General features: G+C 44.6%; 1 protein-coding gene across 2 annotated transcripts in view; it reads left to right on the top strand.

The window, feature by feature from the left end:
• TAOK1 (TAO kinase 1) overlaps window positions 1-26399 on the top strand; it is a 123558-nt gene that overhangs the window by 39070 nt on the left and 58089 nt on the right. For both annotated transcript variants that reach the window (XM_066599579.1, XM_066599580.1), the window contains exon 2: window positions 17264-17353. The gene's annotated coding sequence lies outside the window, so the exon portion shown is untranslated. The remainder of the gene's footprint in view (window positions 1-17263; window positions 17354-26399) is intronic.

The following is a 26399-nucleotide window of genomic DNA, read 5'->3' on the forward strand; positions in this document are numbered from 1 at the left end:
TTTTTGTTTTTGTTGTTTTATGTGTTGTGCCCCTATATGTGCATTTTTAAAAAGTTCAAAATAAAAATTATATTTTTTAATTCAAGTCACCACTGTGAAAGGGCTACTCATATGTTATCCAATCCATATGGGAGGGAGCTGACCACCTACTCGGAGAGAGCACTCATTATAGTAGCAGTTCCCAAACGTATCCTAAACTTATCTAGAGCTTTTTCTAGTGTCATGGTCCTTTTTACACAGAGCAATAAAATGTTGGAATGTGCAAATGAGTCTTTTTGCTTTCATTTAGGCCGATCCCGCACAAACTGATTGGAATTGTGGATTCTGCGATCACTGTCCGCGCGGTAAAATGCGGGCATTGAAAGGCGTGTATTTTCAAACTTTCATTCACACTCGAGGGTACGAATTGCATATTCCGCAACCTTATGGAATCGCAGCATGCTCTGTTTTATCACGGGTTCCACGCAAATTTATCACAGATTCCATCCATTGAAGTGAATGGATGCATGCGTCCCGCAGCCCATACTCAGTAGAGGGAGGGGGAGAAGAGGATTAATACATGTTCCCATAGGCGGTTGCCTGTGCAATGATCTAATGGCATTCCCTGTTGCAATTTTTCTTGCGCGTGGATGATGCGCTGTGCGTATGCTTACATCCGCAGAAAAAATTGCACACATCTGTGATCCTCTGTGACCATTCGCAGTTACGTTCTGTGATGGATCGCAGGTCTTCCGCTGCGGATATCCGACCTGTTCATGTGGGCCCGGCCTGACACGCACATATTATCGTTTTACACTTTTTCCGCATTGTCTTCTTCAGCTTGTTCAGTTTATCATTAGTTTGCCAGGGAAGTGGCTAACCTGGGGATGGTTTGCGAACGACTGAACGAGTGCCATTTACACACAATGACTCCGAACGATAAATGATTATTATGCGAGCATAAAATGAACGCTAAGGCCTCCCTCACACAGGCGTTTTTGTTCAGTGCTTGGTGCTGCGCTTTGACAGCGATGCATGTTTTATTTTTGGCAGTCTTCAGCCCTGCATCACCTATTGAAATGAATGGGCAGTGGTTTCAGGGGCTGCTGAAAATGCAGCACAACTTGTTAAATGCAGGTTGCTACCCTGATTTTCAGGGGTGGAGGCATGAAAGCTACACTATGTGGGAGAAAAAAAGCAATACTCTCCTAGAGCTTTCCGGAGCTCTGGGCAGGCTTCCGGGCACTTGTCATCGCCGACAGAGCATCTCTTGATGGGAACGGGTTTTGAAGACTCCGCCTCCAGCTAGAGATTGCTCTGATTGGTTGAGCCAGCGCTCGATGCACCAATCAGCCATTCAATGAATGGCTGTGATTGGTTAATCAGAGCCAGCGCTCGATGCACCAATCGGAGCAATCTCTAGCTGGAGGTGGGGTCTTCAAACCCTGTTACCATCAAAAGATGCTATGTTGGCGATGACAAGTGCCTGGAAGCCTGCAGGGATGCCGGAGAACAGCAGGAGGCACCCAGGTGGTGCCTGCTAGGTGAGTATAAGGCCTTCCTCATACAGTTCTGGCATCCAGCATCCTTGCTGAAAACGCTGAGAAAGCGCATGTCAGCGCTGCTGAAGCCGCAGTAAACACATAATTGAAAAACGCTGCGTTTTTGCAAACGCCTGTGTGGGGGAGGCCTAAGCGAACAAGTCATCGTTCAATCTTTGGCCGTGTTTACACTGAAAGATTATCTGAGATCATTTTTTCCCCCCCGTGATTACACGATTTGAGCTATAATCGTTCTGTGTAGAAGGGCCCTCCCTACATCACAAGGCCAGGCTCACACGAGTGTAAATCGCTGCGTGCCGCCATGGCTGCAGTGAACCACCAATCGCCATGTACTATCTTGGTGTGTATGCAGGTGTACTACAGGCCAAGATAGAACATGCTGGGATTGTTCTTGGCTGCATATTTCACGCAATTCATGTGAACGACAACATGGGAGCCTATGAGAGTTTGGTACAGCTTATTACGTGCGCATAATAATCTGTAACCATATGTTGGTTGTAGGCCAGGCTCTCACCATCGGGTAAGAATTGACTATTCGGATCGCTTTCCCCAAGTTGAGACTTATTTACCCCGTGTGGCGCTCTTCTTCTCTCTCTCTGACTCACATGTTGGTTGTCCTTACTTTTCATTAAGACCTTGCCCATTTCATACAACATGTGCATATGTTCATAAAAGTTTTATTTAGACGGGCGAGACTGATCATGCCGTAAGAGGATAAAGATATACTATATAGGCTCTTAAGAGCTGAAACCTTGTAATTTTGTATATGATGCTCTGGGACCAGAAAGACATCCGTTGGAGATGCTGACATCGTTTTGGTTGTCTTTGAAGTTCTGTGGCTGGGAAGGATCGATCCGGCTTGATGGTCTTGTGCATCTCGCTGGGATGTGTTCACACGGCGGAATCAGATGTGGTCTGCGCCGTTTAAAAACCACGGCAGAAATGTGCTGCTAAATCTACTTAACGTGGATCTACTTTTTTACGCACGCAGGGCTAGTTCACACGGTTGTTCCATACCCTTTCCGTGGATTAAAAGGCTAATTGGCTTAATAAGGTCAAGATGTGTTCTTTTCCCTGCATTTTGCAGTTTCACACTTCCGCTTGCGTATTTGCGCATCTTCCAAAGACTTCTATAGGGCCTTTGCTGCACAAAACACCTGAAAACAGAGCAGGTCCTACTTTTTTTTCCCCTCCTTTTCTTTGCATGCAAACACTGTTTTCTGAAGGAGCCTTAAGGTTGTTTTTGCAGCATACTCGTACATGGCTTTTCTGCAAGCCTCATTCACATGAATGAAGCAATCACAGAGATTTCTGCAGTGTCAGTGTACCCCGTGAATGATCTCTCAATATACCTGTTTGTACTACAATTTAAAGGTGTCAAATCTTGGTAGGTAAAACCTAAAGGGATATTCAGATGAAAAAACAACGTTTGGGATAAATGTGGGATTGGATAAGGGCTGATTCACATCAGCGTTGGAAGGTTCAGTTTGGAACCTCCATTGCTGATTTACACTAGAACATAGGGTTGACATAGCGCAGGAAAGGAGCAGAAAAATGGGACTCCCGGATGCTGATGTGAACAATCCCTTACTTACTGTCCGTGGACTATTGTCCTGTGAAGTCTATTTCCAGTGACAGGAAGTAAGGTTTGGGTGTTCTCATGCTGCCCATTGAAGTCTATAGAGGTGAGGGATGAGGGGGCTTCTGCAGGAGGGAGATGGAAGCCGCAAAAATTATGTAGACATGCTTTGGCAGCTGCTAATGTTTACGGTTTCACAGTTTCTAGGATGACCTTTATACTGCTGCATAATGTCCTCCATGCTGCTATTATGGTGTGCTATAGAGCAGAAGAAATCCTATTCCTCTGTATGCGGTGTATTAAGCTGTTATAGTAGCCAGTCTACGCCCACCAGCTCAGAGAACTGAGAATTGGAGATACAGCTTGCAGAGAGGGGAAATGGTGATAAATACAGCATGGAAGTTATCTAATGACAATGTTATTCCACACGTTTACACACAGCGGCTTATTCTGAACAGTCACATGAAGGTTGGAGCCATTTTTGGCCTTTAACCCGTTGAGTGGCACGCTCGGAAATTTTCAGGGACAAGCTCTATTGCCCATATTAATATAGCCTGGAACATTTCCAGGCTATGTTTCACTATGGGAGCTGCAGAGCACACTGCCATAAGCTGTGGCATTGTGCTCTGCCTGCACAGTCCCTCAGAACAGTTCAGGAATTGAAAAACCGGATCAGGAAGATATTGCCGATCTGCCGGCAATCTCCCACTTCTATTTTCAAAGTCCTGCACTGCTTTGTTTACAGGTTGCCATAGAGGCCATCGGCTTGTTAGAAGCCAGCCGATGGTCTCTGTGGCAGGGAGAGCTGGTGCTTAGCTATCAGAGCGTATCCAGGCACCAGCTCTACACAGCAGAGAATAGAGAAAACATCCGATCTCTGCTGTTAACCCTTTACATGCTGTGGTCCTTCTCCCCCCCCCCCCCCCCCTCCCGTTTAAAAAATCATAACTCCTATATCAATCGACGTTGCTGCGTGAGAGCTTGTTTTTTGCGGGACGAGTTGTATTTTTTTAATGGTGCTATTTAAAGTACCATATAATGTACTGAAAAACTTTTACAAAATTCTAAGTGGCGTAAAATGAAAAAAAAAATTTCGCCATCTTTCAGTGCGTTTTGTTTCTACGGCGCAAAAACCAACAAAAATGACATAACTTTATTCTATCAGTTGGTACGATTACTACCATGCCAAACGTGTATACCGTAGTTATTTTTTTTGCTGTAGTACTTGTATTTTTTTCAAAGACATTTAATTTTTTTAAATTTTCTGCTGCATCTTCTGCGTGCAATAACTTTTTATTTTTCCGTCGACGTACTTGAGCACTGCTCGTTTTTTGCAATGTACTGTAGTTTACGTTAGTACTAATTTGGAATACATACGACTTTTTGATCGCTTTTTATTGCACGGTAACTGGAAAAAGTTCATTTGTGGCGTTATTTATTTTTTTCGGACTACGTTCACCGTGCGGGGTAAATAATGCACTATTTTGATAGATTGGACTTTTACGGACGCGGTGATACCAAATATGTATTTTTCTTTTATGATTTTAGATTTTTTTTTATTATAGATATGGCAAAAGGAGGGTGATTTAAACTTTTATTACTTTTTTTTTTTAAACTGTGAAAAAGTTGCAAAGAAGAAAAAAAGCTATTACACTTTGGTATTGGCATAATCGTACTGGACTGTAGAATTACTTTAATATATTATTTATGCTGCTCAGAGAATGCAGATAAAAATAAAAAACATGCCAGAATTACAGATTTTGTTCATCTTGCCACTAGAAAAATGGAACAAAAAGCGATTAAAATTTTACATGTTCCTAAAAATTTTGATAAATGAAGACTGGAGTTCATCCCGCAAAAAACACGGCCTTCTAGAGCTCTGGCAATGGAAAAAATTTAATATAACTCTTGAAATGTGGCGACACAAAAGCAAACCTTTTTTTAAGAAAAAAAATGTTTTAAATGTACAAAACAATAAAAAACTGTATAAACCTGGTATCGCCCGAATCGTGTGACTCAGAATAATGTCACATTATTTATTCTGCACGCTGAATGCCGTAAAAATGAAATCCAAAAAACAAATATGAATTTCTTCCCCCCCCCCCCAATCTTCCTACAAATGTTTTTACAAAAGTTATGCAATACATTATATATACCAAAAAATGCCATCAAAAAGTACAACTTGTTCCGCAAAAAACAAGCCCTCATATGGCCGTGTCGATGGAAAAATGAAAAAGCTATGGCTCTTAGAACGCGACTGGATAATTAGTTGAAATTAAATGCTTAGACCATTTAAAAAACCTGCCCTGGTGGGCACGACAGGGTGGTAAGAAACCTGCCACTTGTGGGGGTTAAAGGGGTTGTGCAACAATTAACTTTAGTCTTTGTAATCTGTAGCAAGTGTCAGGCACCATTCCTGCCAGTCATGTGCCAGATCCATCACTTCAGTGACTTTCATTCTGCTCCTATGATGGTACAGAACAACCAAAATAATTGATGCAGGGTGTAAGAGAGGCGTTAGCGGGTACGTCGGCAGCTTTCCCCATGTACAGGCTAAGGCCCAATGTCCAAGGGCAAAATCGAATTAGTGAATCCGTGCGGGTGTCCCGCACCCATAGGGAATCATTGGACACCAGCATGTAATTAAATACCTGCGGATGTCCTTTTTCCCTGCCGTTTAGAAAGCACCCGCAGCATGCTCCATTTTCTGCGGGTTTCCCGCAGCTTCCATTGAAGCCCATGGAAGCCATCCGGTCCCGTGGCAGACCCGCAGCTGTCACTGCGTCCGTATCACGGAAAGCAGGAATTTAAAAAAAAAAACAAAAAAAAACCTGTGCACGGCATGCTGCCAAGCACACCCGACAGGCAGAAAAAAAAATCCGTCCGCGACTGACAGGAACCCACCGTGCCTGGACAGGCGAGTATAATCTATTTTATGGCTTCATGTCTGCGGGAAAGGAAGGACCCGCTGCGGGATTCTGCATGGGGAATCTGTGCAGGCCCCGTGGACATGAGGGGAAAATCAGAATGTGAACAGAACTTTACAAAGACTTTCTGACCGTGTGCACACACTGCAGAGCTTTAGCTTGAAACTTGCAGCAAAATAGGTGCGGCTTCCCAATATTCTAGGCCCGCGAACTGCACCAGCAACTATCGACTGGCACAATTTGAAAGGCTTTTGTGGCTAAAGTGATGAAGTTGCATTATGTTTTGTAGTTCCACAAATTTGTGGAGATGAAACGTGTTGGGCTGCGTTCACACTAGCATCATGGCTTCTGGTCTACGATGTGTCAGATGATGGATGAGTTTTGATTCACATGCTACAATGTTTGTATTTTCATTATTTTTCAAACTAATCCGAATCCTTTACGTTTTTGTGTGATCGGCTTTCACAAGCGGTGTTCTTAGAGGTTGGCATTTGTATAAGCGTCTCTGGAATGATAAGGGTTCAGAGTATGTATTATGTGGATGCTAATCTGAGAATCTGATGAAATGGTCATGCTTCTCCCTGAAAGAACAATCCCCCTTCTTTTGTGTAATAAGATGCTGATGTCAGCTCCACGTTGGCTTTAAATCAGAACTGTTGTGAGAAAATGCAGAAATGACAATGTAAAAGCCTTAGGGCTGTACAAGACTCCTAATCGTACTGCACTGCTTCTACAGTAACCCGCTCTCCCCAATACACAGTGTATTTAGATTTACTGCAGATAACAGACAACCTGTTCTTTAAAGGGGTTGTCCCGCGCCGAAACGGGTTTTTTTTTTTTTCAACCCCCCCCCCGTTCGGCGCGAGACAACCCCGATGCAGGGAGGTAAAGAAAGCTCACCGGAGCGCTTACCTGAATCCCCGCGCTCCGGTGACTTCTCTACTCACCGCTGAAGATGGCCTCTTCCTCCGTGGACCGCAGCTCTTCTGTGCGGTCCACTGCCGATTCCAGCCTCCTGATTGGCTGGAATCGGCACGTGACGGGGCGGAGCTACACGGAGCTACACGGAGCCCCATAGAAGACTGCAGAAGACCCGGACTGCGCAAGCGCGGCTAATTTGGCCATCGGAGGGCGAAAATTAGTCGGCACCATGGAGACGAGGACGCCAGCAACGGAACAGGTAAGTATAAAACTTTTTATAACTTCTGCATGGCTCATAATTAATGCACAATGTACATTACAAAGTGCATTATTATGGCCATGCAGAAGTGTACAGACCCACTTGCTGCCTCGGGACAACCCCTTTAATGTCTGTGTGCTGCTTTTGCAACATTGTTTCCCTGTTTATTCTAATGCATCCAAAAGAAACACAATTGAAGCAAGTTGGCTTGATTTGGAAAATACCCTTCCACAACCGGGAGGATGCAGCCAATCATTGCCTGACTAAAGCATACCAGTGTGGAGTCTGATCCCGCAGGAATGTATTGGTCATTTTCCATGACAGCGCAGCATATATGATTGGAAAAATAGGGATCTAAATGGGTTTTATGGGATTTTACTTTAATACAGGATACAACTAGCAGGATTCATAGGACCGACCATTGGGACCCTACCAGTAAGCAGAGAGAAGTAGCAGCTCTCACTAGAGCGTTGTCCCTCCGTTGCAGCTTAGACCACCACTATATATAGACGTCACTATGTTGGTTATTGCATTGAAGGGACTCCATACTGATCCTTGGTTGTGCTAGAAGATGGGCCACTACCGGAAGTGTCGGGCGCTGTTATTTCATCCAGGAAAATGCTACAAGTTAGACAGACCCCATTGTAGTCTATGGGGTCCTTACCAGATCCGACTGTGTCGGTATTTTTGTTCAGCACTGAGGAGTGAGAGGGGAACAGCGGAAATGGATCGGAGCCACAAGCGCAGGTGTGAATGTGCCCTAAACTGTATGGTTAACTTCACATTACATAGAAGCATACATACTAATGTAGGATAGGTCATCATTACTTTTTTGCCTGGAGTGAGGTGACCATATACATTTAGATCAATATCGGTTGGGCGGGCCAACCCTCTAATGCTGCTTTCCCTGACAACTGCCATTGTCAGGATAGCCCTAATAAACATGTTAGATTTCAGCATGTGTAATCTATTTATTCTCATGGGAGATAATCTACTGCCAGGGATTCTGTCAGCAGCTTATTCCACTCTCCCTACTGAGAACACATGGACGCTCGTCCATATGAGCCGTGGTGTCTGGTACAGCAGCTTGTCTTATTTGATCTAATGGAAGGGAATAGAATAAGCTGCAGTACCAAGCGCAGTCATCCGTACAGTTCCTACTTCTGTAAATAAAGGGGGATCACTTATTTATGCTGATTGGTAGGGAACCTGGAGGTCACACCTTCACCATTCAAACACTGATAGACTTTTACCCCTTGTAGTATTGATAGGCAATCCTTAGAATAGGTCATCAAAAGTTGATGGGTGGTGTCCACCACTTGAGATCCCCAACGATCAGCTTGGAGGATACCTTGGAGGATACCCCCGGTCATCAATCGTTAAAGGGGTTAAAATGACTCCTGGAGAAACAAAAATGGCTGAACTACGTCTAGGACTACCTGAGACACACTGCATTAGTATGCATAATTGGCATAAGACTGGCTTTAATTGACCAGTGCTGTCCATGTGAGCAGTATTGGCCGGTCAGAGCAGCATTTAGTGTCTAAGGCCGTTTTCACACAGTTGAGATTCTTGCAGAGGTCATTTTGGTGATAATTCCTGCTTTTACACAGGAACAAGCATTACTGAGTAAATAGAGGTGGAGTGGGCTGGGGAATGACTGCCTGTTTACACGAGCCAATCTATTTGGTTTTGTGCCCCTTTTAACACATCAGGGGTCCCGTTAGGGGCCTTTGTCACAGATTCCATCCACAATCTTGTATAAGGGAGCTCTCCGCACAGCTCTGTTTTTCCCAGTAATATTCCAGACACTTTGACAGAAAACCTGATGGACACCATTGTAATCGGGGTACTGTTGTACCTTGTCACCACCGGAAGCTAGGGGTTTGACGGGGCCTGCATGGAGGAATACCCCTGTCACGCCTCTAGCTCCCGATTGGCTGTCAAGGTCCTAGCAGCGTGTCTATGGATTTTTGCCTGGCGTGGAGGGTTATATAGGCCTAATCTAACACTGTCATTAATTTCCTTATTCTGCTCCTATGATGGATCAGAATGATGTAATGTTAAAGGTTGTAAACATTACTGTGAATGAGCCCTTAGCCCTCGTACCCCATTACTGGGACACATGGATAGATTGTTGTCACATAGTAATCTAATTACTATTAGTTCTCTTTTATATAGTGCTAACTATTCCGCCACACTTTACAAGTCAGAAGGAACATGCGGCACACGGGGGCTTGTTCGCTGCAACTTTCCCTCAATCTTTTAAACAAAGTGGTATACATACAGCTGTGTGCAATCATTATGGCCCATGGTGCTTTATGAGCCTATGGAGGATTGGTTGCGGTGCTGTATCCATCGGGTAGTGTTTCACCCTTTTTGGTTACTTGATGGTGTATTTTGGGTAACTGGGCTTCATGTTGAACTTGCCTGACCCCTTCCTTGCTGTGTTTTGCAGGATAGTAAAGCGCCCCCTCCTGTCCCCTTTCCCTACTAAGTGTATGTAAGCTGCTTCTTCAGGACTAGCCACTGCACTAAAATAGATTTTGGAAAGCAGAAGCATTTCATCCAAGGTTATTCATTAATGCAGGGTGTGGCCGCTATTGCGGCACAACTCTTACTCATTTTGGAACGAAATCTGATTGTACTAGCGATCGCAGATGCAAAACTAATTTTGCATACATCACACCTGCTGTGTTTATATTGTAATTCTAGAGCAATTGTACAGTTTTTGATGCTGCTGTGAGTACGCTCCCACCGCCGTCCGGCAGAAGCCCCGCCCAATGGCCGGAAGAGTTTGGAAATAAGGCTGCATTTAGCCTTTGACCGACAAAGGTGGATGGGATTTGACTTCAATAGAAGCTGTCTGTGCAGGAACCACAAGAGTATGGAGCATGCTGTGATTTTTTTTATTTTTATTTTTTCATCCGCAAGCTGAAACTGGACTTTATTTCCGCTGGTGTGCATGAAGAATCATTTTTCCATTGCATGCTAAGGAGGGTTATTGCTGCAGAGCCTGGAAGTGGCCGCCAGCCCCGGATTCCGCAGCAAAAATCCGCCAGTGTGCATGAGGCCCTATGCCTTCGCTGGTCCCTGGGCCCTGCACCTCAAGCATAGAACCTCAGTTTTCCCTGCTGTGTTGTGTATACAAGCTGCGGTCTGTCTTTATATGGAACATGACAGACTGACTACAGCTAATCGCAGGCCTCAGCCGTGTACGCCGAGGCACATTGTTGGCTGCATGTCCCATAGAAGGGCAAACTGCAGCCTGTAAACAGTATCAACGGGGATAACGGAAGTGCAGCACTGGCAGACCGATGAGCAGAGGCTATAGGTGCACCTGCTGAATGGTGTCCTAATCTGCACTAATCAAACCTCTTAAGCCTGGTTTAGACAACAATTATCGCTCAAATCTTTTGAGCGATAATCGTTGTGCTTTTTTTTTTTTTTTTTTTACAGAGCCAGGTGGTCGCGCAAACGTTGAGTGATCACCTTGCGCTCCGAGCGAAGGATGCAGAAGACATGCAGGGCCACTTCTCTTCTGCATCGGGCTGTTCGCTGCTCAGAGCACCTGGCTGTTATACAGCCGAGCGCTCCGAGCGGGGGATGAAGAACACAGCTGGACCACTGTGTTCTTCATACCCCGCCTATCTTTAGGGAGCGGGTTACAGCTGAAATAATAGTATCGGCTTTATTCCGCTGTGAATTCCTGATAACTGATCGCTGATCTTTCAGCATGCTGAAAGATCAGCGGCTGCTTAACGAAAACTGCACAATCTCTGAGCAGTTAGACACAACAATTATTGCTCAAAAGATGGCTTTACTACTTGGTGCTTGTCATTTTTCCATTTCTCTTTGTACCCAGCAGATGTATTCCTAGTCCTTAGTTGGATACTAAGTGAAGTGTTACAATTCCAGGATTTCTTTGCCTTCATGCCTTGCTCCACATAACTTCTGGGTTCTTCTTTTCCAACTACTTTCACCTACTAGGGACTTGGGTCTCATTGGCACAGGCGTATATAGGTTTCGGTCGGATAAATATACTGCATATTTACGCAATTGAAAATCACATTTGCCTGTGTATTTCGCTCGCTCTTGCGGGTTTTTATGCACCTATGATGGGGCTGTTCACACAGTAGAGAAAGTTAGAAAGATATCGGATACCTCCTATCAACTAAAGTGGGTTTACACATTAGGCAAAAGTCGGATGAACGCTGATTTTGGCAAGATCCTATTACTATCCAATGTGCATTTGGAGGAGGGGAGCATCTCCTGACTGCCTCAATAGCAAATAGCAGGGGAAAGAAGGATCAGGCATGATGAATTTTAATTTCCCCCATCTTTTGTTCATGTAGGAACTAAGCCACCGCCATAGCGTTGTGGTTTCCGCTATTTCCTTCTCCACATTGAAAAACATGGCGGAGTTGGGTGGAATAGCTGTTGATGGCGTTGACTCTTATATGAAGGGTATGAGCGGCGAATAAACTAGTTTCATAGAACCTTCCTTTTTGTTGGTGACCTTTGTGACGCTTCCTCTGTTCATGCGGGTTGTGCTGAATGAGGGCTGGAGGTTAAAATTTAAAGCAAATTGTACTCCGGACACAATTGTGTCACAAGACTTTCTGCGCCTTTGAATTAATTCCTGTGTCTTGGCATGAAATTCACTAGTGTATCTTGTGTAGATGGGAGGAAATACATCTATTTTTCATATGACTTGTTCTGTTTCGATAACCACCTCTTTGAGACCTTTCACGCAAAACGGAATTCTTTAAGCCGCTGTGGAAACTCGCACCAAAGTCCAAGTAGGAATGTTTGTGTTGATGCAGAATTAAGCAGTCTTCCGTTCCGCAGGATACACATGCGCATTTTGTTGCAGAATGTTCTGCACAATTGTAAGTTCCGCTGCTCGTTACGAAACCGTCCCAACCCATGTGAAAGGGCCCTTTGGGTTCTGCATCAACATTGCTTTTCAACATAGGATATGCTCACAAGGTTCGTAGTCGCTGCAGGTTTTCTGCATCTGCAACAACTGCACCGCAGATCTGCACATGGTGTTTCACGTTTTGCAATGCACACAATTGACGCGCTGCGGATTTACAAACCACAGAGTGTCTGAATGCTATTGCACATTCTGTGCTGCTGTTCTATGCACCACGTGAAATGAAACTCGTATCGCTTGTACTATAAACTTACATCCCATATGAACCTGCCTATAGGCTACAGTCACACAGTGCAGTTAAGAGGCTGCTTGATGCAGCAGAAAACCACACTTAAAAAAAAAAAACACTGGAAATCCACATTGCTTTTAGTTTATTTTTAATTAATTTTAATTTTTTTTGTTTTACTGTGGTGGTTTCCCATTTAGTTTCTATTCTTGGAGCAAAAAAACAATTGGAGAGGGAATAAGACTGCAGTTATCGCTACAAGTTGTCCAACTTCTGTCTGTAACTTGTAATGCAACCAACTATCCATTTACCTTCAGAACCATTTGCAGAATGTTGGTTTGGAAACTGCAGGGAAAAAAAACTGCATCGACCAAACTGTATGAACGTACTGTCACACGTTGAGCTGTTCGCCTTCTCCGGACGCCTCATGATAGGAGCTCTTCAGACTGACACTTTAATTTGGAAGCTGTAGTATCATTCAGCTAACCACCGGTGGGTTGACTTCTGTTCAGTTTTAAGGAGCTTCAGGTAGGCTAGCTGCAGAACATGGAAATTCTCAGGAAAACTGTGTTTTTGCCACATGGCACCGTGAGAACGGAACCTTATAGACTTCTCTGTGTAAACGGTATTCTCTTAAAGGGCACCTGTCACCATCGGGAGATGAACAATTGTTCATTATCATTTGTAATACCATTTCTCTTTTTCTAAGGAGTCCCATGTACCGCCATAATTACCCTGCAACTTAGGCAAATGAGCAGAGAAGAGTCGTGCTGATTCATGAGCTAACCACACCCCCTTCCTCTTGATGGACAGCTCATCACATCTGTGTTACACCAGAAACCTTGTGTATTTGGGTACACTCGCACACAAACCTGCAGCAATAAGATCGGGCTCACACAAACGGGATAGGATTCTGTGAGCGGGAGGCTTGTAGCGGGTCGCACTGAGCTGGACATTGGTTTTCTCCAGCAGGTTTCGGGGTATTTTGTAGCTTCCAAATTGTATAGTGTGCACACATCATCGACCAGATCAGACACAAGCTATCAGTCTCATATCCAAAATGGCTCTCTGGGCAGAAACACCCAGACAGCCCCTTTTATTGTAAAGCATAACACCTGCCCTTTAATGGGCGTGCAACAGATTACATCAGTAACATATAGGATTCTCATTTGTCGGATCATATAGAATCCCCCCTCCTTCATGCCCACCTTCTCTCAAGTCCAATGTATAAGCAAGTCTTTGTCTTACAAACATGTGCTCGAAACTGAAACTGAAAATAAGTATCTCTTTGTTGAAGAAGATTCTGTGTGGGGGGATGGGGAAGGACTGGGAAAACACTCAAGATGAACACAAGCAATAATATATAACACTGTGATTTAACTCTTTCCTTATGCAGCAGAGTTCCACATTAGGCTGAAGTCACAAAACACATCTTTTCACCATGCCATTGTCCGGCAATTACTATAATGAAATTATGCAGTCATTAGCCTCTAAGAGTTAGTCACTACAGCTGCGTAATACATCTAGTTTAGTACAAATCAATAGACATTTTACACTGACTAATCATCATGCCTATGAACCTATGAACAGCACCTATGAACCCGGACGGTGACTCTGCGTTATGTGACTGCGTACGCACGGTTATGCACAGTACTTTTTTTTGGGGGGAGGGGGTGGCAGTGTTTCTATGACCGCAGGGCATAATGGACTCTATGGTTGCGGGTTCTGCAGTAAAATAAGATATGCTGTGTTTTATTTTCCGTGAGCGGATTACGCAATTCCGACTTGCTAATGTAAGCAGAATTGTGTAATCCAATGTATTTGATTAAATTGCGTATTACTGCGGATCATTCAATCGTGGAATCCGCAATTCAAATCCGGTCACGTGAGATCGGCAAGAATCATGCTGCAAAACCATATCGGCCAAATCTGCAACTAAACGGTACGTTTTTGGTGGTTGTTTCTGAAGCGGACATGCGGCAGGATTTACCCATTGTATTTCAAAGGTCGAATTCCACAACACAAATAGCCATGCTTCGGATTTAGAGTCGTGTGAGACTTCTCAGCTCATTTGCATACATCAAGGATATCTTTGGACCCTAATTACAGAGGAAGAGAGGACATTAGAAGTGATTGATTCTTCATTCCCTGCTGATCAGTCAAGTTCTGGAGGTGGCATGATGGCGACGGGTTCTTTTTTTTTTTTTTTTTTTTTTTTTATGCCATAAAACCTTTGTCCTGAAAGCCGTAATTACTGGAGTTTGTCCAGATTTTTCAAACAATTGTACCATTTTGTGAGGCCGCTGAACAACTGTGAAGGGTCTTGAATTTTAGTGAAGATTTTCATAACTAGTGCAAACTAAGCTGGAGCATTTGTGACTACGAAGATTCAATTCCTCATTATTCCAGTGCTGGTTGCAAAATTTAAAGGGGTTGTCCCACAAAACAAATTTATCCCCTTATCCACCTGATCCATTCAGGTGCAGCAACTAGGACCCTACCGATGACCAGAATGTGGGTACCAAAGGTCCCTGAATGAATCCCCCCCCCCAACTTATTTCAGTGGGACTGCTGGAGATACAAGCACTTGGCTTATCTCCTGCAATTCAATTGAAGTGACTAGAGCGGCAGTGTGTACATAGGATCACTGCACCATTCATTCAGGACTCCATTGGTGAGGATCCCAGCAGTAGGACCCCCTATTGACTTATGGGATCAAGGGGGACCAGTTTGTTGCGTGGGGATGGGGGAATTCCTTTAAAGGGGCTACGATGGGTTTATATAAGTACATGATTCTGTCTTTATACCTCTCCCATTTTATCTCGCCAGAGGTGTGTATATGACGGGGGTGTGGAGATGCCGGGGATGGTTTGTTCACAGTTGTGCAACATGTTCATTAATATTTTAAATTATATATTTTTTTTAAATAGATAGTGAGCACGTGTATAACAAGTCGGCTCTTGTGCCATCTTTATGACATCTGATAGCATAAGAGACATCTTTATCATTACAATGGGCTTTCCATCATGTTTAGAGCAGCTTATCTAAATAGCTTTCTATTCGGTCAAGTATTTTCATTCAAAAGCGGTTTCATTTAGTACAGTTGCCCCCCCCCCCCCCCCCCCCCCCCCCCCCGCAAAGTAAGAGCTCATTCACACAACCATGATTTTGGTGCGTGTTGCGCACATGATGCACGTTTGCTTGACACGCTGTGAATGGAGTCAATGAAAGTACATGGACTTTCACTGATTTCACAATACCGTGCATGCACTGCAAGTAAATACGCATGCAAGAAAAGATTGCAGCATGCTCTATTTCTCCACTTATCGCACAGCGAGAGCCCTATTCTTTTCTATTGCTAGCGTATGCAGTGTCGTCCATATACAATACATTGCATGCAGGAGACTATACATACGCAACCCCGCTATGAGACAGAACAGTAAATTTATTTTAAAAAGTCAGACTGCACATGACCATGAGCGTGAAATGCGCTGTCATACATGGCGGTAAACCGCTGTATGTATACAGTCGTGTGAATGACCCCTAGAAGAATACCTATAAGTATTTTTGCATTTTTTACTAGCAGTGTCTTCTGATTACCCAAATCACAATTATAAATCTAACTAAAGTAATAACACAAACCGTTGTATCATTTGTCTTTTATTGAGTAGACCTCTACAGTGCAGGGGAAAAAATAAATGAACCCCTAAATGTAATAAGCTGTAGATCCCCTGTAAGCAGCAGTCTCCTCCACCAAACTTTTCCTGTAGCTATGAATAAGATTTGCACAATGTTCAGAGGGACTTTTGGCCAATTCCTCCCTCCTGCAAATGTTTCACTATTTCTGGGATGCCTTGCGTGTACAGTTCCCTTAAGGCTATGCCACAGTATCTCAATAAGGTTAAGGTCAGGGCTCTTTGCTTGGCCAATCCAAAACGCAAATCACCTTTTTCGGCCATTCTTGAGTTGCCTGACTTGTGTGCTTTGGGTTATTGGCTTGTTGCATCACCCAACGTCTCTTCAGCTCGAGCAGATGGACCGCTGCCCTTCTTATAACTGTTTGTAGGGATGCTGGGGAAGGGCTTTATCAAGTCCTGGCAGCAGTTGGGGCTCATCAGCACATCAGCGTCCATTGCTGAATTTCATTAAAGTAATAGGATGAAGCAGCGCTCGCTATTTCGTCCTGTAAGTTGACAACCGGCCAGCCAGAAACCGAACAGACTCTATAGACAATGGGGTCCGTTTGGTTCTGTCATTTGACTGTTCCGTTTGGGCAAAAGTTGCTTTTTCTCTGCTCCATAACGGAGCAGAAAATGTGAAACCTGGTGCCAATGTGCACAATGCAGCCTAAGAGAATTCATAGAAAACCACTTTTTCCTGAACTCGGCCTCTTTTCCATGCTGCCCTCCTATTGGGATAGTCTACAGCTGACAGAGCCGCTCTCACTTGGTCTCAGATGTTTGCATCCTTTTTTAAGTTCTCTCTATCACAGTATTAATAGATCTGTCTAATTGTTTTCTCCTGTCACAGAAAGTAGAAGACAATTTGTTTTTAAATGCTGGAATCTTGATGAGTCAGAAAACCGTTTCTTCCAGGTTCTGTTGGGCATCCTTAGAGCTCTTCTGATTCACGATGCGAAGTGTAATCACTGCTATGTTCAGTGTCCTCCTCAACAGTGAGGATGACATGGAGCCCTGTTCTCGTGATAGTGGGGGTCTCCAAGTGAGCAACTTCAGCTAGCCTTGTTCTGTCTATGGCTTATACACATTTAGGGATGGTGCGAACAGAAAGTTTCCCCCTTGCATTGCAGTTTTACTTGGGTTTTTCTACATGTACTGTATTTCTAATGAGGTTTTATTCTCCTTGTACAGATATATAGTGAAGTGGCCCCAAGAAAGATCTAACCTGGATTATTCCTGATTCAATCTGACTGGTTACAGACAAGCTGATGCCTCTCGTCGGTGAGTGTCACTGTTTCTTACCAACATACCTTCACTCCGGTCATACAGGCTATGGGTTCTAACTAGAGATGAGCGAACGTACTCGGTTCGGGTGTTTTTGCACTCGAGCACCACTTTTTCCGAGTAACTGACTACTCGGATAAAAAGATTCAGGGGGCGGCGTGGTGGAGCGGGGGGTAGCAGTGGGGAACAGGGGGGAGCTCTCTCTCTTCCCACTCCCCCCCCCCCCCCCCCCCCCCGGCACCCTCCTAATCTTTTCGTCCGAGTAGTCAGTTACGCGGAAAAAGCAGTGCTCGAGTGCAAAAACACCCGAACCGAGTACCCTCGCTCATCCCTAGTTATAAAACAGTTTTTTGCTTTCTTCTACGCCGTAACCTGTTAAGGATGTGTCTTTTTTTTTTTTCTGTGAATTTTTGATTTCTCCCAACTTTTTAAAAATTGTACATTTTTGTTATTCTTCCGTTGACGTTGCTGTCTGAGGGCTTGTTTTTTGCTTGCGAATTGTGTTTTTTTTTTTTTAATAGCTGTATTTAATGTATCATATAATGTATTGAAAAACTTTTAAAGATTTCTAAGTGGGTTGAAATTCGGGGAAAAAATGCAATTTTTGCCATCTTTTAGGGGATTGGCGGTTGTGTTTATGGGGTACACACTGTGGACAAAATGGCATAACTTTGTTTTGTGGGCAATTATGATCAGTGATACCAAATGTATCTATTTTTTTTTTCTTACTTTTTTTTTAAACAGCACGGATCGGTCTTCTGAACTGCCCTTCCTTTTTTTTTTTCTTATAAAGCTTTCAGTGGTGCTGTGTAAAAGTCTGCTTTTTTTGTGGGATGATCTGTAGTTTCTATTGCTACCATTTTGGAGTGCATACAACTTTTTGATCACTTTTGGTATTCACTTTTCTTTTTCTTAGAAGGGGTGATGCAATTCTGGTGTATAGTTTATCTGATGACTTTTAGGCCTCATGTCCACGGGGAAAATCAGATCCGCTGCAGATTCTCCATGGAGAATCTGCAGCGGGTCCCTCCTGCCCTGCGGACATGAGCGCTGAAAAGGAGAATAAATAAGAATTAACTCACCTCCCATCCGCTCCGTTTCTTCTCTTCGCTGCGGCGTCATCTTCTCTCGTCGCGGTCGGATCTTCTTTCTTCGGCTCGGCGGATGTGCATGATGTCGGTGACGTGCCCCGCGCATGCGCCGGGCTGAAGCAAAATAATCCGGCCGCGCCGAAGAGAAGAACCGGAGCGTGTGAGTAAAATATGATTTTTGTCTCCCGCGGATCCGGACGGCTTCCATAGGCTTCAATAGAAGCCCGCGGGAGACCCGCATGAAAATGGAGCATGGTCCGGATTTTTCCATGCTCCATTTTTTTTTTTAAATCACTTTTATTGACGATCCGCGGGTATTTATCTACCCCGCGGGTGGTCAATGCATCCCTATGGGGTGCGGATCCGCGGGCAGGAGAAGAGTTAAAATCCGCTGCGGATTTTAATTCCTATTTTGCCTGTGGACATGAGCCCTTAGGCCTCATGTCCACGGGCACGCACGGATTCTGAGTGCAGAATCCCACAGCAGATTCCAGCCGTGCTCGCAGACAGACAAAAAATACATTTACTCACCTGTCCGGATGCAGCGCGGGTCTCCTCTGTCGCAGCTGGATCTTCTTTCTTCTGCGCGGCGGATGTGCTTGGCAGGCCGGCCGGCGTGCCACATCATTTTTTTTTTTTTTTTAAACTTCTGCTTTCCCACAGATCCGCGGCACGTCCGCTTTGACAGCCGCGGGTGTGCGGCGGACAGGACAGCTTCCATTGAAATTTCCATGGAAGCTGTCCCAGGTGGGATCCACAGAAAAGGGGCACATGCTGCATTTTCCCCCCGCGTGCGATTCCTTGCTGAGCTCTGAAGAGCAGCTACAGGGACCTGGACGGTGCCAGCTAGGTAAGTATCGATTTTTCCTGCAGTGCTGAAACTGCTGTCCATTCATTTCCATGGGCGACACAGGGCTGAGAACAGGCAAAGATAGAAAATGCATCGCTGTCAGAGCGCAGCGTTTTAATGCTTGTCTGAACAGCCCCATTGAAAAGAATGGGAGCGTTGTACAGTGGTTAGTGCAGCGCTAAACGCTGTACAGAAAGGCCTGTGTGAGGGAGGCCTTATACTGTATTCTGACAGGCATTCTTGATGGGCAGTCATTTATGGCAGTCCTGAGGGCTTTTAGTATTCCCTGGTCTGCTATGACAGCTAAATGACACCTTGTGATCTAATCACGAAGGCGCCATTCTCGACTTCAAACGCTGATTAGGACATATCAATGCTGTTGTCGTAATTGAGGACAATTGAATGTAAATGGCAACATTCAGTGTAAGCGCTGATCATGGCTATTACAGGCAGGTGTTAACAGTCAAAGACAGCCAACTCCCGCCATATACAAACCCCGCACCTAGATAGTGTACATGTAACGCCTTGGGTTACTACTTATGAATTCATAGCCAGTCCTGCTTTTGTTTGGTCGCCTCATTGCCCTTCTCAGTCTAGGTCGGCCCTGGGCAAATCCTCGATCTTGGCTGCTTTAACTATAAGCGTAAGGCCACATTCGTATGGGCGAGAAACTCGCACCAGTATTGCGCTTTTCAACGTTCCTTATACCCACGGGTGTGAGGCATTTTTCATGCAAAACACTTGTTTGTCACTTTTTCAGAAACATCACATTGCACTCGCATGCACATTGACCGTCCCATTGAAAACAATGGGCGATGCGTTCTAGGGAATGCAAAAAATGAGCACTGTTTTGTTTTTGTGTTGGTTTGTTTTGTGTTTACCTCGCAGCATCGCTGTGAGGGAAAACATCCCTTGTGTGTATGATTCCTTTCACAAGAATAGAGTTCATATTCGCGCTCATGCATGTAGCCGAAGTCAAGTAATGTCTTCGTCCTATTGCTATGCCTCTAAAAAGGATCAGTAGTATCTGGCCTGCTTTGCTGCTTCCACTTTCTACTAAGACGAAGTTCTTTCAGAGGTTTTTTTTTTTCATTAAGTATCCAGAAAGTTAACTTGAAGCTCGTGGACCCAAATGCAAAATGAGTCCCAGGGCCCCACCTCCCATATGGCATTTATAATACGGTTTGCCCTACCTCTACACCCCTTCTAGTTCTGTCCCCCTAACGCTCTGCATAAAGGAATCTGCCACCAATAAATACATACATTTCTGATCCTCTCCCTAATGCAGAAAATGTGAGTCAGATTAAATCTGCTCTCTACACCCCGCCGAGGAGTAGAATACACCCTCAAGAAAAGCCTTTGTTTGGAGGTGAAACTTCTCCTTGGGGCATCTCCATGTACTATAAGCTCAGAGTATCTAATTGTTTGGAAAATGTTAAAAATAGCTGGGTTTTGTTTGTGTTCCCTATAGCATCTACATGTAGCACTTAATTTATAGTTCATTACATGGGTCAAAAACAAGAGTACATAGTAATTGCATATTAACCCGTCGCATATTCAAATACTAACTTTGTGTGTGTATATGTATGTGTGTGTATATAATATCTTTTTAGTCTTTAACCCGTTAATGACATCCTGCATACCAATACAGTGGATGTATTTGGAGATTGTATGGAACAGTCCTGGGAGGCTGCAGTCAGATAGCTGACACCCACCCGCAGCATCTGGAATGGGAGATTACTGACTGTCATTTAGAGGGCACAAGAAAGAGAGGGTCTATCTCTTTTCCTCAAATGGTCCCTGTGTAAAGAAAGTGAAGGGTGTCGTTCGGTTCCATAGAATCCTGGGCCTTCTATAGGCCCCCAGGCACCAAGCATTTTTGTCCACCACTCAGGATCCCTGCTGATCAGCGGTTTGGTGATTTGCAATGCGGACAGCACTGGATGCAGATGGCGCTGCCTGTATTGCAAACACCTGAGTTGGTACTGCAGGCACAGCTCCCATTGAAATCAATGGGCCACCGCAATGTTGACAGCAGAGTCTCCTTTAACCCGTTAACGACTGGGCCATAGCCTTTTTACGTCCTCCCGAAGTGGGCTTTATTCTCTGAGAACGTAAAAACACGTGTCCTGCAGAGAATAAAGCCCCTCGGGCTGTGGACGTGACAGCTCCATGCTGGAGCTGTCATCCCGGGCTGCGGGGACCCCCCCCCCCCCCCCCCCCGGCATTGCGATCGGCGCTATCCAATGGATAACGCTGATCGCAAAAAAGTAAATAAAAGTACAAAAAAAGTTAGATTCAGCTGCCCTGATGGATCGGATCCATCGGAGCAGCTGAAAATACTCGCCCAGATCCGGCACACTGCTCCCCGCTCTCCTGCCGCTCCGGGCCCCGAAGCCGGTCTTCTGCGCATGCGCGCCAGGCGGCATTACGTCAGCCGCATGCGCAGAATGCCCGGCGGCGCGGGAGATTTAAAATCTCCTGGCTCCCGGCTACCCACAGGCAGGAGATGTCAGCGGGGACCGCGGTGAGCGGTCCCCTGTACCGCGATCGTCGTTATCCAATAGATAGCGGCGATCGCGAAAAAGTTTTTAAAAAGTCAGTTTCACCTCCCCTCATGGATCGGATCCATGAGGGGAGGTGAAAATACTCACCCCCAGTCCTCGGCGGTGTCCCGATGTCCCGGGACCTGAATCCCCGTCTGCGCATCGGGCGCGTGCACAGAGGGGCTCGAGCCCCGGGAAATTTAAAATCCCTCTGCTCCTGGCTGCCATGTGTAGCCAAGAGCAGAGGGATGTCACTGGGGACATGATCACCTGTCATCCAATGGATGACAGTGATCATGTAAAGTAAAAACAAAGTGTAAAAAAGTGGAAAAAAAAAGTTTAAAAAGCGTACGTTTCATCTCCCCTCACGGATCATATCCGTAAGGGAGGATGAAAGTACGTACCTAAGGCCCCCGGATTTATCCGTGGACCTTACCACAGCTTCTGCGCACGCGCCCGTCGCCAAAATGGCGGACGCATGCGCAAAAGCTGTGGATTGCCAGGATCATTTAAATTCTCCCTGCTCCTGGCTACAAAACGTAGCCAAGAGCATGGAGATTTCACGGGGGCCGCGGTGAGCAGTTCCTGGTCACGTTTTCGCCATTATCCAATAATGGCGATTACGTAAAAGTAAAAAAAAAATTTGAAGCTTCATCTCCCCTCACTGATGCGATCGGTGAGAAGAGATGAAACTTTTTACCGGAGGCCTGCGTATTTGAACTCCGACGCGATCCTCCTCCGTGGACCTTCCCGAATTCTGCACATGCGATTGCCGGCAAAAAGCCGGACACATGCGCAGGAGTCGGGGAGCCCAGGAAACTTAAAATCTCCTGGCTCCCAGCGACCAACAGTCGCCGAGAGCCTGTAGCAGTGACGGGTGGCCTCGTTGAGCGTTCCCCAGTCACGTGATAAAAAGGTAGCGATCTACCTTAGGTCGGTCTCACATGACCGGATAGGAATTACGGATTCCGCATGCGTCTGATCCGCGGTATTACGCAGATCAATCGCATTGGATTACACAATTCCGCTCACATTAGCGGGTCGGAATTGTGTAATCCACTCACAGAAAAGAGAACACAGCAGGTTCTATTTTACCGCGGCTATCCGCAGCATGGAGCCCATTGTGCTCCATAGTCGCGGATATACCCGCAGCCCATACGCAACTACCTTGTATACGGGCTGCGGGTACCCGCGTCCTCGCTAAGCGACGGTGTGGGAAATACAAACAAAAAATATATATATACTGCGCATGACCGCCTGTGTGAGTAGGCAGTTATGCGCAGTACATTACGCAGCCGTACGCAGGGTCACAGCCGGCTCACAGCTGGAATCCGCTGCGGGCCTCCGCAAGCGGATTCCCCCTGCACCCGCGTGAGCCCGGCATTATTCAGACCGCTACCTGTAATACGTAATTTACAGGAAGCCCTGGGAACGCTCGCCTTCCTGCAGTCTAGGAGCCCCTTGTTGAGCGCCTTCTGTGTGAGACCGCCGCACCTCAGCAAGCTTATGAAGACTCACGGAACGCCACTTTTTACACCCCATCCTCGCCGCTGAGGTCAAGAAAAGCCCCTCAAAATACATGAGAGGAGGGGGGATACCGGTTTTATTGCCCCATGGGCCCATTCCAACCAGCCTCTGTAATTACCCGTGTCTTCGGAAATACTACACAGTTCACATTATTACTTTTATCTAAGATTTGCAAACGCCCTAAAGGGCGCGGAGGGGGGGGGGGGATTTTTAGGGAGTCAATTTTTATTCCGTACAAATAAGCAATGGGGCCTGGAATTTATTCAGTTGTGCCCTAAAATCCAACAGGTGTTCCGTCCTTTATAGGCCTTGCCATGCGTCCTGTAAGTAGATTAAGGCCACAATGGGTATGTTTCTGAGCACGGGACAAACGGGGGTATCCATTTGGGGTGAACGTCTTCATTCCTATGTGCACTGTACAAAAAAACTGTTTTTAAATTGAAAAAATTGCCAAAAAAATTGAAAATCGTAACTTTTTCCTTCTGCTTTGCTTAGATTCATTCAAATACTGTGGGATCAAAATACGCAGTACACCCCTAGATGAATTCGTTAAGGGGTCTAGTTTTCAAAATGGGGTCATTTGAGGGGGTTCTTTATAGTTTGGGCTGCTTAATGGCTCTATAAGTGGGCAATGGGGCCTGAAATTTATTCAGTGGTACCCTGAAATTCAACGGGTGTTCCCTCCTTTATAGGCCTTGCCATGGGTCCTGTAAGTCTATTAGGGCCACAATGGGTATGTTTCTGAACACGGGACAAACAGGGGCATCCATTTTGGGGTGAAAGCCTTCATTTATATGTGTGCTGTACAAAAAAAATACCTGTTTTTAAATTGACACAATAGCCCAAAAAATGTAAATCGTAATTTTTTTTTTTTTACTGCTTTGCTTAGATCTATTCAAAAATTGTAGGGTTAAAATACACAGTACACCCCTAAATAAATTCGATAAGGGGTCTAGTTTTCAAAATGGGGTCATTTGTGGGGGTTCTCTATGGTTTTGGCCGCTCAAGAACTCTACAAGTGGGCAATGGCGCCTAAAAGGACTTCAAGCAAAATCTATGTTCTGAAAGCCACCGATTACTCCTTTCATTTTGGGCCCCGTTGTGCATGCGGACATAAGATTAGGGCCACAATGGGTATATTTCTGAAAACAGCACAAACAGGGGTATCCATTTTGGGGTGTAAGTCTTCCTTCATATGTGTGCTGTACAAAAAAAGCTGTTTTTAAAATGACAGAATTGCCAAAAAAAAAACAAAAATCCAAATTTTTTCCTTTTGCGTTGCTTGAATTTATTCAAAAACTGTGGGGTCAAAATACGCAGTACACCCCTAGATAAATTCGTTAAGGAGTCTAGTTTTCAAAATGGGGTCATTTATGGGGGTTCTCTATGGTTTTGGGCGCTCAAGAACTCTACAAGTGGGCAATGGGGCCTAAAAGGACTTCAAGCAAAATTTGTGTTCCGAAAGCCACCGGTCGCTCCTTTCATTTTGGGCTCCGTTGTGTATCCAGACATAAGATTAGGGCCACAATGGGTATGTCTCTGAACACGGGACAAACAGGGGTATCCATTTTTGGGTGCAAGTCTTCATTCATATGTGTGCTGTACAAAAAAAGCTGTTTTTAAAATGACAGAATTGCTGAAAAAACAAAAATCACAATTTTTTCCTTTTGCTTGGTTTGAATTCATTCAAAAACTGTGGGGTCAAAATCCGCAGTACACCCCTAGATAAATTCCTTAAGGGGTCTAGTTTTCAAAATGGGGTCATTTGTGGGGGTTTTCTATTGTTTTGGGCGCTCAAGAACTCTACATGTGTGCTTTGGGGCCTAAAAGGACTTCAAGCAAAATTTCTGTTTTGAAAGACACTGACTACTCCTTTCATTTTGGGCCCCGTTGTGGACTCAGATATAACAATAGGGCCACAATGGGTATATATTTGAACACGGGAGAAATAGGGGTATCCATTTTGGGGTTTAAATCCTGATTTTCATGTAAACTATAGGAAAAAAATATGTCTTTAAAATGACAGATTTGCAAAAATATGAAATTTTACTTTTTCTCCTGTAAATTGAATTAATTCCTGAAAAAAAACTGTGGGGTCAAAATACTCATGGCACCCCTCAGTGAATACACTAAGGGGTGTAGTTTTTAAAATGGGGTCATTTGGGGGGGGGGGGGGGGGTATCTAATTTCCAATCTTGGCTTGGTATAGAAAAACAAAGTGTTCCTCAAAATGTTAAAAAGTAATGTTAAATTTGTACGTCTCCTAAATGGTTAAAAAAAAGAAAGTTTTTCCAATGTGCGCCCAAAATAAACGGGTGGAAATATAAATCTTAGCAAAAATTTCTATATTATGTTTGCACATATTTAAGATATTGCAGTTGGAAATGTGAAAAAATGACTTTTTATTTTCAAAATTTTCCCAATTTTGGCAATTTTAATAAATAAACACAAATTCTATCGGTCTATTTTTTCCGCCTAAATGAAGTACAACATGTGGTGAAAAAACAATGTCAGAATCGCTTGGATATGCAAAACCTTTATGGTGTTTTTCCATGTTAAAGTGACACATGTCAGATTTGCAAAATTTGGCCTGGTCATTAAGGCGCAAACAGGCTTGGTCACTAAGGGGTTAACCACTGTCCACACTGACTTCAAGCACGGCGATCACCTGATCGGTGGGGATCTTGAGTGACGGACCCGCACCATTCAACTATTGACGAAAAGATGTGTATATACTAAAATGGTGCCAATAAAGACTATATGGCTCGTTGAGCAAAAAAACTATTTTGGAATGCGGTGACGGAAATCTTTTTTTTTTTTTTAAAGGAAAAATGTTGGTATCGCCATAATCGTACTGGGCTGCAGAATATTTAACATGTAATTTTTACAGCACCATGTACACTGTAAAAGCAAACCCCATCCTTCAAAATCACTCGGGTTGTGTTTTTTGTTTTTTTTTCCATTTCAGCACACTTAGGAAGGTTTACATCTTTCAATACAGTATATGGTACTTCAAATGATACCCTTGA

Source organism: Eleutherodactylus coqui, chromosome 4 (assembly GCF_035609145.1).
Source record: "Eleutherodactylus coqui strain aEleCoq1 chromosome 4, aEleCoq1.hap1, whole genome shotgun sequence".
NCBI classification, from domain to species: Eukaryota; Metazoa; Chordata; class Amphibia; order Anura; family Eleutherodactylidae; genus Eleutherodactylus; species Eleutherodactylus coqui.